This window comes from Cupressus sempervirens, chromosome 10 (genome assembly GCF_028749045.1).
Source record: "Cupressus sempervirens isolate cs-2001-9-10 chromosome 10, ASM2874904v1, whole genome shotgun sequence".
Taxonomy (NCBI): domain Eukaryota; kingdom Viridiplantae; phylum Streptophyta; class Pinopsida; order Cupressales; family Cupressaceae; genus Cupressus; species Cupressus sempervirens.
In genome coordinates, this window is record NC_143127.1 from 804,840,604 (window position 1) to 804,853,477 (window position 12,874).

The following is a 12,874-nucleotide window of genomic DNA, read 5'->3' on the forward strand; positions in this document are numbered from 1 at the left end:
TTAGAGTTGAGTAACATCTTTAATCGTTTAATCGTTTAATCATTAAATATGAGGGTTTAGTACCATCTTTAATTATTAGGGTTTAGTGATATCTTAATCATTTGTGTTTAAATTATAGACGACAAAATGTCTTGGATCATTTTTGACGAAAGAGATTTATTGTTTTTACTCATTACAGGTATGACTATTGAAAAAACAGAGCACATGCAATCACCAAAAACAGAAATGCCCAGACTCGTTACTCTTTAAATCTCGCCAAAAAAGCAAAGTAAAAGCATATGGAGACTAAGTCTTCCAATTACTTTGAGCCAAATTTTTATTGCATTCTGATCACAGTGTATATCATGGTAAAACTAAGAGCGATTAGTACAATAGGCCAAGTAGGCGAGAGGGCCAAGCAGTGGAGCATTGATATAAGTTGTAGGTTCAGAGTGTTGATACTCATCTCTGTCAACAGGAAACTGATCATTGGCATCCGGGCCACCCACAACTTCTCCAACCAAAATGTTTGGATTGGGGGCATCGCTATGCAGGAATTTGAAGCCTTCACTCCACCCGATGGATCCCGGATGATGAGCAACTGAAGGCAGAGACGAGCCTCTGGTGAATTTGTTGAGGGTAATTTGAGCCATATCCAACCATGTATGACATCTCCAGTGGATTCGAACCCAGGATGTAGTCTACCTGCCCCTTTGCTATTTCTCTCAGCCATCCACGAGTCACCGTCACTCCCCCACTTGACATTACTTGTTTGGAGGAGCTCAGATATTTGGCATAGGTCATGAGCAGGAAAGACGCAGATGTAACATACAGCATATTAACTTCGGGAAACGTGTAGAGAAGTCCTCCTGTTCACCCATGCACACAAGTTTTATTAGGTTATTGTGTGTTCCAATTATCACAACAGGGGCGTCCATTGATTCAGTCAGATAAAATATTTTTTTAACGGCCAACCTGGTGTGTATTTAGATCCAGAAGTTGATGGCCCGGGCATGATAGAGCACATATAGTTATCAGCGTGATCTTTGTAGTCTACAAGAGACTTCACTTTCCCAACCAGGAATTCCTGCACAGTACAATGCATACACAATTGCATTCAATCCATGAAAACATTTTGTATTATATTAGTCTCCATACTTCAAGTTATTGTACCTTGGATAAAAGCACTCTGGTTCCAGCATGTTTATTAAACCACCCAAATATGTTTTCCGATTCATGAACTCCAAAACTCTGGCCGTTTCCCTGAATGTAATTCAAATATTTGGCACTTTGTTGCTTTATATAGGCACGCAGCTCCCCGCGACAGTTCGTCCTAAGAAATCACCCGACAAAATCGATTCCAATCTGACATTTTGCGGCAATATAATATGAAAGCATTATATCCATTTATGTTTTTTTTAACCTCAAACCCAGAAGACGAGCAATAGAATGGGCAGACGGCGGACTTAAGGGAATCGCTGTAAGATCCTCTGTGCTTATCAGCGAAATAAAAAACCTAGAATATTCAATAGAATAGACAGATTGATGAGCTACTGAGCAACAAATTACAGAATTTATTAGTGAAGCTCGAATTCAAGGCAAGGCTACCGCAAAAAAATTACCATGATGGAAGCGCGAATGAACCTCCTTCAATAGGAAGGCTCTGTTCTGCGAAACACCAGTGATGCAGCTGCAAGAGCTGCGGCTGTTTCTGCAGCTACATCTGAGCCAGGATTTTGGGTGTCAATTTTATAGGCAGTTCTGAGAGTGTCCATGTCCTCTGCCCTCTCCCAGCATTTGTGGTCATTGTTAGGATCGCCCACCTTCATTATTTCGGACAAGCCTCAATAATATGTATAAACCCACTTGAGGTAGAGACAGAGAAAGTAGAATACCATATTTCACATGACAGTTTGTACCTGAACAAATATGGTGCCCGGGTGAGCAGTGGCCTTGAGAAGATAATCGGTGGCCCAGCATATGGCAGTCTTTGCGTTAGAGAGCTCAGGGCCCATGAATCTACCAAACTCTAAACAACTCCAGGAGAGCATCGTGGTTGTAAATGCCATCGGATACCCGAACTTCACATTGTCGCCTGCATCGTAGTACCCACCCACCAAATCTACCTGCGTTATCATGAGTCATGGCATGATTTACATTTATTCAAAATAACAAAAAAAAACGGAAAACAAGAAGAGGAAATCTTACATTGGAAGAAGAACCGTCAGCGATACCCGAGTCCCTCCTCCAACGAATCCGTTGATCGGCCGGCAGCTTCCCAGAACGCTGGCCTTCAAAGAAAAGAATCGCCTTTGACAAGGCATCTGTATAGTTGTGCAAACCAGCAGACCGGCGACACCTTAGGGAAGCAGTAGAACTTTGTGTTTTCACAAGCACGATCAAAACGCACAACACCAAAACATCGCAAAAGCTCCTCATTCTGACTTGAACAGGCAGCGCAAATGCTTGAATTGTGACTAGAGAGTCCTGGGCAGTTGGAGATTTATAGCATAGGAAAACCCTAACGGCGACGGAGGAAAGAGTACGATGGACATTAACTAATAAATCGATAGCCGAGCTCGAAAATTTTATTACTCGAAGATTTGAGAGGTCGAGAATCTCCCTAGAGAATTATTCCGTAATCATGTTTTAGTCCCGTGCGTGTAAGAAAGTACGGAGGTATTAGTTTATACGCGTACGCGTCTATTAGAGGATTGGTCGTCCAGGAAGGCTAATCAAATTTGATTTGTAAGTTGTTTATTACCCCTGTGAGCATCACCTAGATCCAATGAGTGCTAAGTGTTCCATTTATTCTCATGAGAGATGGATTCATGTTGAATCACTACTCATGAAACATGGGTCATCGAGTTTGACTCAAAAATCACACAGTTAAATCCTGATATTCACATCACAATTTGACTAGCTGTGGAAATCATCTCCTACTTATCAGTTGTTTATTAGCTCACTCTTCGATGTTGATCAAGACCATCTTCATAATTAATGGTATTTTAGTATTTGTTACTTGTAATCAATAATGAGGATATGTATGTGTTGTTTATCATTATTTAAAATTCATCTTAACATTGTATGTGGTTATTATATTTATTAAAAAATTTTATTATAACACTTAATAGTACGATATGTGCATGACTATATTCAGTTTTTCAAAGTTCACTTTAACACTACATTCTAATTAGTTTTAAAAATTACTGTAACACCAAATCGATCCATACATGAGTATATTTGGCTTTTTAAAGTTCACTTTAACACTACACTCAATTGTAGGACAAGCACATGAATACTATCGAATTATTTTTAAAAATTATTATAACACTTAATCTATGTCCATGAGTATATCTAGTTTTTTTAAGGTCACTTTAACACTACACTCAATCATAGGACAAGTGCATGAATACTATCGAATTATTTTTAAAAACTACTATAACACTTAATCATAGGATCCATACATGAGTATATCTAGTTTTTTAAAGTTCACTTTAACACTACACTCAATCGTAGGACAAGCATGTGAATACTATCCAATTATTTTAAAAGTGTACTATAACACTTAATCTTCATACATGAGTATATCTGATTTTTCAAAGTTCACTTTAACACTACTCTCAATCTAAGACACCCGTGAGCACTATTTCAGTAGCAATAGAAGATGCAATGTTTACCTTGATAAAAGTATACCCTTACATACTAGTTCACTTTAACACATAATTGTAGGACACACATGAGCACTATTTCACTATGAAATGGCAATGGTAATATTTATTTAAACATGTTCATCTAGCCCCAACCTTGTTTTATATTATTGTAATATTAAGTCAACATTCAATAAATCATAATTCTTATGAAATATTATGGATGTGGGTAGTATCTTATTATTTGAAATTTACTTTAATACAGCACTCCATGGTAGGACCCACACATAATTACTAAGTCATTATTTTAAAGTACACTAATCTTTAGGACCTGCATGTTGGCATTATCTCATCAATTAATATCTACTTTAATCTCTACATTATCACATGACTTTGTAATTATGAATTAACTAATTATTTAACTCTTAACATTTGCATTCAGATATGAAATTAATCTTGCTGTGGTATTTTTCTTAAAAGGATTTTTTTTTCACACATTTTCAATTGTCTGTTCTAATTTAAATTTTAACTCCAACATATAACTTGGTTGTTTATGTAATATTTATATTTGTGATTCTAAATGAAATGTTAATCATAATATCTATTGAAAATTATTCATCTAGCCTTATCAAGTTCAAAATTATAATAATATTAAATTAAAATTTAATAAATCGTATTTTTTATGAAAAAATAATATTACTTGTGAGTATAATACTCTAAAAAATATTTTGATTGAATATATTATGCCTTTACATATTAATATTATAATAATAAAAGATTATTTATTTGTAATAGGAAAGTAATATAATTTACAATCAATGAGTAATTATCTAATATAATAGTTCTCACCACATAATGTTTTGGTTCAACCATCCATTGGGTGCTTGGAATGGTTACATTATACCTTTGTTGATATTTGTCCAGAGCTAAATATCAAAATTATTTCACATGAAGCTAGAGGTGTGTCATACTATTATCATGGATTGCAAGAATTTGCACCCAAGAGACAAGGTAGAAACTAAGTAATGCCATATAGCATGGGGAAAAATTATTAAATATCAAAAAATTCATTCAATTAGGAAGGTTAAATAATCTAGCAAGGCTAGACATGATTTCAATATAGATTCATATGAAAGATTGTGGTTTTTCTACAAATTCACAATAACCAAAAACCAATATAAAATACATCCATATGAAAGACTATGGTTTTTTAATGCATTGAAAAGGAAAAATAAAGTTATTTCCACAATTTTACAACAACAAAAACCAAACACAAACATAGTTGTACACAAAAGCATATTAATATTTGCATTCATTATTGAAGAAACTCTATAAAATTATGAGAAAGCACAACATTAGTACAAAGTTATTCATAATCGATACTAAAAAGAGAACAAATTGAAAAGGAAACTATCTTTTATTTTTGAATAACAAGATATCTTTATATTATAAGAAAAAACATGTAATATAATCCTTTGAAAGGTGTGCATGGGCCCATAATTGGTCAAGAAAATGAATAAATCAAATTTAAAATAATAATAAAAGGGGCTACAATTGCTTATTTAGGTAGGTAACCACTAAAAACACTCGATGCAAAGTTCCCTAGATGTTTAACTCCCTCTAAATCTTTATTAAATCTTGATTTCCCTCAAAAAATATGCAATATATTTGTAAACTCATTAATTAGCTTAACTCATCCTTAAAGTCCAATTTACTTGCATTAAGATAATTTTTACTAAAATAAGTTATAAAATATATATCTTTAGGCAATATCTTACATTTTAATTCATTTAACCAAAAACACAATAAATTTGACCCATAGATTACATAAATATAGTAAGTAGTCGATGATACTAGTGTGGGAGAAACATGGATGATCCTCACCATTTCCTTTAATTTTATGAGGTAGGTCAATAGGAGATTGTTTTTTCATGCTAGAACTTTGTTCAAGTCATTTTTTCTTGCTTTTTTCATAATATGGTAGTAGTAGCCACTTGATCAAATTGGGTCAATGTCATTTAAAGGTCAAATATGCATGAAAGAATGAAATTTTGTGACTTGAATTATTTTTGGGACCTTTTTCTCATATTTAGATAGGTATTTAGTTTGTTATAGTTGAAAGTGCAAGAAAGTTGTAAAATTTGAAACAAAGTTGCACAATTCCAAAACTTGCAAATTGCAACTTTTGTAAGTCCTAAGCAGAGTAAGAATACCACAGAGTCAAAAGATAATAATTTTTGGGAGGAAAAAGAAGAAAGGACAAAATAATTACCATACTTAATGTTGTGAACAAAGATGAAGTCCATGCCAAATTATTAGAAGGATATCTTAAGGTCATTGATGTTGATCCACCTCTTGGTGTTTTACAAATACTGAGAGTGTCCTTAGTGTATAATTTTAGGTTGGATAAATGGCCTTTTAATTTGGTTAACTAATTGAACTTGAAGTTTAGATCCCTTGAAGGAAAAGTAGAAGAGGTGTGGGTAAAAACACAAACTTGTGCCACTCTTTTGTAAAGGAAAAGGCTAACAAAAGTATAATTGTTCACCTTCAATGATATAAAACTGGTATTATTATTTAGAATTTGAAAATGAAGTAAACTAATGAAATGTGTAGAAATTGATAAAGTTTAGGATTATAAGTTTTAACAATTATTTGGAATAAGAATTCATATATTTTTAAATATTTTTTATAGTTTACTTTTTAGTTGTTGAAAAATGTAGAAAATTAGGGGTTTAGTTCCCACAACAAAACTTTATGGAAATAAATGCATTTCCCTTTGATTTTAGACTATGTTGTAGATAACATAAAAATTTAGAACATTCAAAAATAAAAATTTCCATTAAACCTATATTTTCTCTTTAATAATGGTTTAAATTTCAACTCACCTAGAATCAATAGTTTTCATCTCCCACCACATTTTTCAAAACAAATCTATTCTAATCAAAATAAAAATTATACATTCTATAAGACAACTCTCTCCTCTAGAATATCATATATTTTTATAAGAATTTTGATATGATTGAATATTTTTCTCTTTCTTGGAATCAACATATTTTTTAGTGTTAAAACATGTTATTGTAGAATTTTTTAATTAAAATATAATTTATCTAATTGAAACACTATAAACTCTATATAATAATATTCTGGACTTTGACCTCTATAAAATGGTGTTTATAATTTATTAAAAAAAAATCATAAAAAATGTTGGAAATAACAATAGAAAACTGAATACTAAGGGGGAGGGGGTGAATCAAGACTTCAAAACTTTAACCATAAAATCATTCACCACACATCCATTTGATTATTTTCATGTAAAATGAAATAGCTAACATGTCACAAAATCCATAACATGAAATAAATAACAGATGTGACAGAAGATATTTGGTTACCTAGAAACCCTCCAATGAGAAGGTAAAACTAGGGTAGGGATGACCCCATAAATATTCGCTATTGCAGTTGTAAAGTATAGCCAATTATGGTTACACAACTTTGATCATAAAGTATGATTTATTCTGTGGAATTTCTTCCTTGTTAAAGGCTTATGAAGACTGTTAGGTCTCACCCACACATGATTACTATGTCATTATTTTAAAGTCCTTTAATTGTTAGGGCCTACATGTGAGCATTATCTCATCAATGAATATCTATTTTAATGTCTATATTTAGATAGATATTGGGTTGGTTATAGTTGAAAGTGCAAGAAAGTTGCAAAATTGGAAACAAAGTTTGCACAATTCCAAAAGTTGCAAATTGCAACTTTTGTTAGTCCTAATCAAAGTAAGAATATCATAGAGTCAGAAGATAATAGTTTTTGGGAGGAAAAAGAAGAAAGGAAAAAATAATTACCATACTTAATATTGTGAACAAAGATGAAGTCCATGCCAAATTATTAGAGAGGGATCTTAAGGTCATTGGTGTTGATCGCCCTCTTGGTGTTTTACAAATAGTGAGAGTGGCTTCAGTGTATAATTTTAGGTCAAATAAATGGCCTTTTAATTTGGTTAACTAACTAAACTTGAAGTTTAGATCCCTTGAAGGAAAAGTAGAAGAGATGTAGAGGAAAGAGGAAGAAAGGAGTTTTAAGGAAAAGGAGGATGAGAAAAGAGACAATGAGGAGCTCAATGATGAGCTAGAAGGTAAAATTGAGAAAATGGAAAATGTTATCAAAAGTGTTCTTATTAGTTGTCAAGGTCTTATTGAAACCTTTGTTGAAATAATGAACAAATTGTTGGGAAATGTTTAATAGGATAATGAGACTTTACTCATGCTTTACCTTTATTATATTAACAAGGACTCTGATGAAGAAATACTTAATGTACCCACTCTAGTACAAGGAATAAGAAGAAGAAGAAGAAGAAAATACCTTGACACAACAAAAATCAAATCAAAGAAGTGACTAATAAAATCAAGGAAATTCAATAGAAGCTAAAAGAGAAGGTGGAGGACTTTGTTTAATGTTCTCTTACTATTTTTCTCTATTTTTCTATTGTTATTTGTTGTCTGTTGTGAATTTTCTACTATTGGTTATTAGTTTTAAGTGATGGTTTTGGTTGTAGGTGTGCCTGATCCTATGAGCACTATTTCTTTTTGGGTCTTCAATGTTTAAATCTTGATGTAAATTAATTTGGGTGTTGGGTCCCCCATAAATAACTAGTTTTATCCTTAATAATAAACTGTAATAACTTTTTCACAGTTTCTAAAGGCGAATAATTACCTTTAATTTTTCTTATGGAGATTCCTTCATGGAAATTCAATAGACATTTTCAAACTTGATAGGGTGGCAAGAAACAAAGTTTTAAAAATTAATGAAGCTTTAGATAGAGTTTTTGTGTGGCATTCTATACTACAACAACCTCTAAGTCATTTTTTTTTAATAATAAGAAGCAAAAAAGATTGGAGGCTGACCCATAGAAAGAAAAATCCAAATTGAGAATTAGGTAGAAATCATTAGCATGCAATTACCCAACCCCCCTCTCTAGATAAAATATTTTTGACACTACTACTATCTAGACTACCAAAAAAATGTCATCCTTATAAATAAACTTGGCCAGAATAGTTATAAAGGCCATTAAACTAGTCTAGTAACAATGAAGAGAGATAGCCCTCAGGCCACTAAAAAACCTAGCAAACATAAAACAAAAAACTAAATTGAAATCACACCAACAAACACTAATCCTCTTTTTTATGGTTGGTTGGATTCTCAAGAAGCAATTGCAACTATTCATCAGCAAGGAATTTGTATAGTGTGCGAATCATCTCCATGACCTTAGCATCATTAGTTCCTTCCTTGTCACAAGTCAACTAGTCATCAACAAGGAATTTGTATACTGTCATGCCATCCCTCCACTATACTTCTCCTTGATCAAGTTCTCCCTCATGGAACTCTATGGAATACACAATTAACTTCCCTTGAACAAAATTCCATCCTAAATCATGTAATCTAGCCACCTAGTCCTATCTAGAGTAATAGGTTCTTTACAAGCCTTCCAAGCCTCTTCAAAGTCAAGATCCCTAGGGTATAGATTCTTGAGTTCATCAAACCCAACCACTTCAACCTACATTATTGTCAACAACAACTGTCTCCTACTTAATGCATCTATGACCCTATTAGACCTTCCTATTCTATGTTTTAATACAAATGTATAGCTTTGCATGAACTCTACCCATTTCAAATGATTTTGATGCAATTTACCTTGGCTATTTAGCTACTACAATGCCTGGTGATTAGTATAAAAAAACACATTCTTTTGGCAACAAATAATGCCTCCATTTCTTTAAGCCCTAAACTATTGCATAGAACTCCTAATCATAAACATAATACTTCTTTGAATCATTCAATTTTTCACCAAAATAGGCAATAGCCTTACCTTCATGGCTCAACACAGCCCGAATGATACTACCACTAGCATTGCAATCCACCTGGAACACTTTTTTAAAATAAGAAAATGCCAACATAGATTGCATTGTCACCTTCTTCTTTAGCAATTCAAAACTCCTTCTAGCTCCTGTAGTACACTTGAACTCTTCTCTATCCCACCTCATTATTTCAGTTAGGGGTGCACATATACTACTAAATTTCCTAATGAGCTTGTAAAAACTAGCCAGACCATGGAATGACCTCACCTTAGTGGCAGACCTTGGAGTACACCATTCAAAGATGACCTTCACCATCTCTGGGTCTATTTTTAGACCTTTAGCTAATACAACAAACCCCAAATAGATTAACTCCCTTTTGAAAAAGCCACACTTCTTCAAATTAATCAACAATTTCTCTTCCCTCAACCTTTCAAGGACACTATGAATGTACAATAAATGTTCATCCAAAGATTTACTAAAAATCAAAATATTATCTAGATAGACAATAAAAAATTTTCCCAAAAATTTCTTTAGTACTCATAAGCCGCATGAATGTGCTTGGCACATTGTTTAGTCTAAAGGGCATGACTAACCACTCATATAGACCCTCCTTGGACTTGAATGCAATCTTCCACTCAACTCCCTCTTGTATCTATATCTGGTGATAGCCAATCTTGAGATCTATCATTGTAAAGTACCACTCAAGCAGTCCATAAGATCATCCATCATTGCCAAAGGAAATCGGTACTTGATGGTTATTTTTATGTATAGTCTGAGAGTTTGTACACATTCTCCACTCGTTATCCTTCTTTGGTGCCAACATTGTAGGTACTGTACATGGATTTAGGCTCTCTCAAATTAAACATTTCCTCAATAGCTCCTAAACATGTCTATTTAGCTCCTTAGTCTCAATAGGAGTCATCCTATGAGAAACCTTGTTAGGAAAACAAGCTCCATGGACTAAATCTATTTGATGACTTATTTTCCTTATTGGAAACAAACCTTCTAGAACATTATAAGAGATGAAATCTCCATACTCACTTAATAGACATGAAACTTCAAGTGGAACTTCACTACTACCTTCTTTATCCTTTCTAGGAATTAACACATAACACATGTGCTAATGCTTCATGCCATCCAAAAATTTTCTTGCATCAACAAGACATACCCTAGTACTACTAATTACCTTTTAACCCTCCTTTATCAAGGGCTTTAATTTGTGGCAAACACCATCCATTGTCAGAGAGTATGTATTTGCATGACCATCATGTATAGCATGTCTGTCAAACTACCATGGTCTTCCCAACAATAAATGGTAGACATCCATTGGGATGATGTCATAGAGAGCCTTGTCATTGTAACTCCCAATCTTGAACATTAGCAAACATTGCTTACTAACCAAGACTTTATGATCATCTTGCACCCAAGCAAACTAATAGGGTTGGGGGTGTTTCTTCCTCTTGAGCTTTAGCTTTGAGACTATATCCTCTGACGCCGAGTTGTCAGTGCTTCCACCATCAACAATCACATCACAACATTTACCCTTGCACTTGCATCTAGTACAAAATAAACTCCTCCTTTGTCTAGGTTTAGTCTCACTGCTCAGTAAGACCCTTTCATTTACTAAAACCTCTCCTCTTTTTGTATCCACTAAATGTGATGACTATGCATCATCATCCACATGAGCAACCCTTGCTTGACCATCAACTCTTGTATCTATCCTTCCTTGGCATTGAAGGCATGCATAGGCATGATGCCTTCTTCATTATAATGAAAATAGGTACCACAAAAGCCTCCTCTTCCTAAACCTTGTCCATTTCCTCTACCTCTTCCTCTCTGATCTCCAAATTTTTGATCATGGGAGTGATGGAAACCCTCATTCCTCTAGTTTCAGCTAGTACTCACATATTCATTTTTCTTCTGGTTCTCATTTCAGCCTCTAAATGACCTACCATTACCCCTTCCTCCTTGACTATGCTCGCTTTGCCTTCCATCAAACTTTTTTCTTAGCTTTTCCTCAACTCGCAAGGCAAACTAGTATGCCTCTTCAATATTAGTCATTCTAACTAGACTTAACTCATCTTAAATGCTAGGTCGTAACCCATTAAGGTAATGGGAAACCTTCTCCTTGTTTGCTTCTACATACCCTACCCTAATAAAGACTCGATAAAATTCCTCGATGCATTATTATATAGATTTTGTCGCTTGCTTTAACTAGCTTGTAATCAATAGGAATGAACTGTTTCTTTAGTTTGTCTAGCGTGCAATCCCATCTTGTGATTTTCTCCTTTCCTCTTCTATTTATTTCCAAATAAATCTCTTGCCACTAGATTTTTTCAGAGCCTTTAATTTTGGCCTTTGCAAACTTAACCCTATCAGGGTCCCTGATATCATCATGCTCAAAATATTCTTCTAGCTCATTGATCTAGTTGATCAAGTCATCTAGGTTTAGATTTCTTGAAAATATGCTAACGTCAATTTTAGGTCCTTTTCCCAGCTTGGTAATTACCCTAAAAAAGCTTCTCCTATGCAAGGTTTAGGACTTTTTTGTCTCCTTCCCCTTCTTGCCCAATATTTCCTTTTTCTACATTTTCCTCCTCACTTCCATCACCAACGGTAATATTCTATTGGCAATGTGTCCAACCATGTAGATAAAGTAAGTTATGGTTGTCATTTATGGCAACATATTTGTTTTGTAGATTAGCCTTATTCATTTGTAGAAGAAAATTGTCTAAGTATCAGATAGTGTTACAATAGAAGGATAGTTTTGATGATAACAGAATATTCCCTTAGAATATTCTCTTGCACAGTTAACCAGAGATGCATAATATCATAATAATGATGTATACTAGTGCACATATCTGTACAATCAACTTAGCTCAAGTTATGAAAGAATTAGTGACACAGTGAGGACATACTATAGAATAGAGCATATCAACAGGACATGTTTAACAACTCGGTTTATTGTTTTAATTATTATTTCTTTATGAGTTGACTCTAGTGATGATGTGTGAGCCGACTAAGGAATAATATAATAATATGTCTGGTATAAAGAAAAGAACTTCATTTGCGAAGTTGAGTGAGGAATAAGAGATGTGATGATAATAGAGTATGATTAGTAATTGTGAAGTTGATATGATCTTGTGAAATGAGAGTAACAAGTGAATTCAAAATTGCGATATATGATGTGAAGCATTGTTATGCTAGATATGATGTAGATTAAGTTGTGTGTAGTCACTCTTGTATGAAGAATTGTTTAGAAAGTACAAGAAGTATCTCAGGATTATATGTATGCTTATTTTCCAAAGATCTCATTGTATAGTTGCATATTAGGGCAGTGGGTTCTTCTTGCACACATTTATATATAATCCACCAACTCTTAATAG

General features: G+C 33.7%; 1 pseudogene; it reads right to left on the reverse strand.

Moving 5' to 3' along the window:
• Window positions 1–353: 353 nt before the first annotated feature.
• LOC149536365 (endoglucanase 17-like) lies at window positions 354–2,418 on the reverse strand (annotated as a pseudogene).
• Between the last annotated feature and the right edge of the window lie 10,456 nt (window positions 2,419–12,874).